The 4,356-nt window shown below is 43.7% G+C and overlaps 3 non-coding genes across 3 annotated transcripts; all 3 read left to right on the top strand.

The window, feature by feature from the left end:
* Nucleotides 1–3,653: 3,653 nt before the first annotated feature.
* On the top strand, nt 3,654–3,735 carry TRNAS-CGA (transfer RNA serine (anticodon CGA)). The gene has a single exon. It is a non-coding gene; the product is annotated as a tRNA-Ser (tRNA).
* Nucleotides 3,736–3,802: 67 nt separating this feature from the next.
* Nucleotides 3,803–3,874, top strand: TRNAA-CGC (transfer RNA alanine (anticodon CGC)). The gene has a single exon. It is a non-coding gene; the product is annotated as a tRNA-Ala (tRNA).
* Nucleotides 3,875–3,884: 10 nt separating this feature from the next.
* TRNAA-UGC (transfer RNA alanine (anticodon UGC)) lies at nt 3,885–3,956 on the top strand. Its single transcript has one exon. It is a non-coding gene; the product is annotated as a tRNA-Ala (tRNA).
* The last annotated feature ends 400 nt before the right edge of the window (nt 3,957–4,356 follow it).

Below are 4,356 nucleotides of genomic sequence, written 5' to 3'. Positions count from 1 at the left end.
TATGGCTCTGCAAACTGTGTCACACATGAATGGATTAGATACACAGATCAGCGGACTGTGGCAAACAGGATAGCATTAGATACATGGCCCTATAGACTGTATCATTCATGGGAACAGCGAACAGCACTGGGCTACAATGGAATGGATGTGGGTGTCACCTACAGCTGTGAATTTGGCACGTCAGGCTTCCTGCCATGTCCATGTATTTTTCAGCCACAGTATAGGAGATAGGGTTGGATGCCGACAGCATTCTCCTATTGTAATCATAAAGAAAGAAAAAGGAGCCAAAAATTCCCAAGTATAATTACCTATATAATATACGCAACATATACTATGAGAAACCTTCATATAAAAAATACAAAATTTTATTAAATCAATAATGCACAAACATATACAGAAAATACATCTCAAAAAATAAATCAAGGACAGGTAAGTTATATGACAATGCATACCGGCAGTGATGGACTATCCACAATTTCAAGGGTTCTCAATAAATAACCACATTGGTACATACGGTATATTTAAAACGAGGTGGCATAAATATGAGTAGCCTAATGAAAACCATATATATGTATGTATATGGGTGAGCTGCATGTAGGTAACACCAGACTCCTTTATTCCATATCTGAAGTGTGCCAGAGACCCATAGTATAGATCTAGATAGAGTGTGCACACCGGAATCACTGGAAAGGAGGTACTGGAAAAAGTAAGATCTCACCCATTAGGATAGTACTAGGCACTGCTCCGATACCCCAACTTGCGTCGGTACGGGGCCGTCGCAATGCGTCTGCCCGACGTACCGACACACGTTGTGAAAATTGTGCACAACGTGGGCAGCGGATGCAGTTTTTCAATGCATCCGCTGCCCAGTCTATGTCCTGGGGAGGAGGGGGCGGAGTTACAGCCACGCATGCGCGGTCGGAAATGGCGGACGCGACGTAGAAAAAAATTACATTGACCTTTTTTTGTGACGACGGTCCACCAAAACACAACGGATCCAGTGCACGACGAACGCGACGTGTGGCCATCCGTCACGATCCGTCGGCAATACAAGTCTATGGGCAAAAAACGCATCCTGCGGGCACATTTGCAGGATCAAAACGACGGATTGCGATGGATGCCACATGACGCAAGTGTTAAAGTAGCCTTAGGGCTAGGGTTAGGGTTGGAGCTAAAGTTAGGGCTAGGGTTAGGGTTGGGGCTAAAGTTAGGGTTAGGGTTGAGGCTAAATTTAGGGTTAGGGTTAGGGCTAGGGTTAGGGTTGGGGCTAAAGTTAGGGTTAGGGCTAGGGTTAGGGTTGGGGCTAAAATTAGGGTTAGGGCTAGGGTTAGGGTTGGGGCTAAAGTTAGGGCTGGGGGTGGGGCTAAAGTTAGGGCTAGGGTTGTGGCTAAAGTTGGTGTTAGAGTTGGGATTAGGGTTAGGGTTTGGATTAGGGTTGGTATTAGGGTTAGGGTTGGTATTAGGGTTACGTTTGGGATTAGGGTTAGGGGTGTATTGGGATTAGGGTTAGGTTTGAGGTTAGGGTTGAGATTAGGATTAGGGGTGTGTTGGATGTAGGGTTTTTATTAGGGTTATGGTTAGGGTTGAGATTAGGGTTGTTTTGGGGTTAGGGTTGTGATTATCGTTAGGGTTGTGATTAGGATTATGGATCGGGTTGGGATTAGGGTGAGGTGTGTGTTGGGGTTAGGGTTGGAGTTAGAATTGGGGGGTTTCCACTGTTTAGGTACATCAGGGGGTCGCGACATGGCGTCCGATCTCAATTCCAGCCAATTCTACATTGAAAAAGTAAAACGGCACTCCTTCTCTTCCAAGCTCTGCGGTGCGCCCAAACAGTGGTTTACCCCCACATATGGGGTGTCGACGTACTCAGGAGAAATTGCACAACAACTTTTATGGTCTAATTTCTCCTGTTACCCTTGTGAAAATAAAAATTTGGGGGCAAAAAAAATCATTTTTGTAGAAAAAATGCGATTTTTTATTTTCACGGCTCTACGTTATAAACTTCGCCATACTTCCGTTTTTTCATAAATATTCGCAAGTAATATCGACAAAATGTTACCACTAACATGAAGTACAATATGTCACGAAAAAACAATCTCTGAATCAGCGGGATCTGTTAAAGCGTTCCAGAGTTATAACCTCATAAAGTGACAGTGGTCAGAATTGTAAACATTGGCTCAGTCATTAAGTACCAAATTGGCTCTGTCACTAAGGGGTTAATTGTAGTACCAGGCACAGTCTCTATGAAATCTACAAAGCTGTAATGGTAAACAATCAAGGGAACACAATGTGCTTGTGAGTGCTGTGGCTCATCCAAACAGCTGATGGTGGGGAACACATGCTGATGGTCAGTGGCCTGCAGAACTAACATGGAAATCTATTTTTGTTCTATTTGAACTCTCAGGCTTTTTCTTCCACCCACATATCCCCACAACTGACAGATTTTTGCTTTATGTGCCAGTTGCCAAAAGCTTCCATTTACTGCTTTTAGACCAGGTGGCTGCATGCAAAGACACTCCACATTCAGATGGATAGGATCTTCGATCACAGAAGTCTTTGCCATGCCACTCCAGGATGTGACCAACAGGGAAATATAAAATACAGGGATTAAACTTTGATATTGAATTGCATGCATATAATTAATAAGAATAGTTTCTTACTGATGCTCATTTACATCAGTCTGCGATTATTGTGTCATATTCTTAATAAAACTTTTATGTGTTTAGAGTTTATAGCTGTACAACTATTGCATGACAATCTCTACACACTGTCTAGTTCGTAGCCAATCTGGATAATTCTGCTGGTGTTCAGTAGAAGGATTTAAGTCCAATAACTATTGCAGAGAAAAACAATGACAGCCAAATTTAGTGCAGAAAAAAAAACATTATTGTGTTTGGCATCAAAACAATTCTGAGATTTTACAATTGTATCTATTTAACTAAAATATATATATAGCATTTATGTGACCCATCCATTTTCTTCAGGTGGGTCCAAATATTTACTATACAAGCATATACCTAAATGCAATTATGTACCGACCATAGTATGGGATTGTAGAGATCCTCATACTAACTGGAGAACTGTGAGGATGCGCATATTGGGTGAGGGACTGTGGGGACCCTCATACTGATAGGTGGCTGTGGGACCATCATACTGAGTGGGAGTATCACACTAAGTAGGCGGTGGGCTTTGGGGCCCATTATATTGAATAGCAAATGTGGGAACATCATACTCAATGATGCGCTGTGGTGGAGCCCATACAGAGTGGGGAGATGTTGCATTCCCATACTGAGTGTAGGACTGTAGAAGCCATCATTCTGAGTAAAGGGATGTGGAACCATCATAATACTGTATGTGGGAGCCACCATACTTCATGGGATGTTATGTTATCCATTATACTGAGTACAGGGCTTTGGTGGCCCACCTAAGTGACTGGGATACTGTGCGGGCAATAATACTGTGTAGGGGCCATCAAACCGTGTGGGGGCTGTTGGGGCCTTGATACTGAGTAGGAGGGTGTGGGGGACACCATAATTTCTGGAGGAAGATGAAAGCCATCATTCTGAGTGGGGGACTATGAGAGCCAAGATGCTAAGTGGGTGACTGTGGGAGCCATCATACTAGATGGGGGCTGTGGAAGCCATCTAGGGTTGGCTGTGATGGCCGAGTGGTTAAGGCGTTGGACTCGAAATCCAATGGGGCTTCCCCGCACAGGTTCGAATTCTATTCACAGCGCAGAATTTTAACATGACAAAAACAATTGAATTTGTCGAAAAGAGTAAAACAATATTTATAGACTTTTGGGGATGTAGCTCAGTGGTAGAGCGCATGCTTCGCATGTATGAGGTCCTGGGTTCAATCCCCAGCATCTCCAAACTTTTAGCGGGGATGTTGCTCAGTGGTAGAGCGCACGCTTTGCATGTGTGAGGCCCCGGGTTCAATCCCCGGCATCTCCATGGCCTGCGTTTACGTGCAAAGAACGCACGTCCAACAGGTGGCTGCTTTTACTTCGCCTTATTTGGTTCCTGCAGGCACTCGGTAAAATAAATACTTGTGAGTGCTCCACCCTACTAGTAGACTTTTAACTATGTTACTATTTTCCACCAACATAGAAGAGGATTCTTTACTGTTAGGGCAGTGAGAATCTGGAATTGCTTGCCTGAGGAGGTGGTGATGGCGAACTCAGTCGAGGGGTTCAAGAGAGGCCTGGATGTCTTCCTGGAGCAGAACAATATTGTATCATACAATTATTAGGTTCTGTAGAAGGACGTAAATCTGGGGATTTATTATGATGGAATATAGGCTGAACTGGATGGACAAATGTCTTTTTTCGGCCTTACTAACTATGTTACTATG

This window comes from Ranitomeya imitator, chromosome 1, assembly GCF_032444005.1.
Source record: "Ranitomeya imitator isolate aRanImi1 chromosome 1, aRanImi1.pri, whole genome shotgun sequence".
In the NCBI taxonomy this organism is placed as follows: domain Eukaryota; kingdom Metazoa; phylum Chordata; class Amphibia; order Anura; family Dendrobatidae; genus Ranitomeya; species Ranitomeya imitator.
This window is presented reverse-complemented; position numbering and strand designations above follow the sequence as displayed.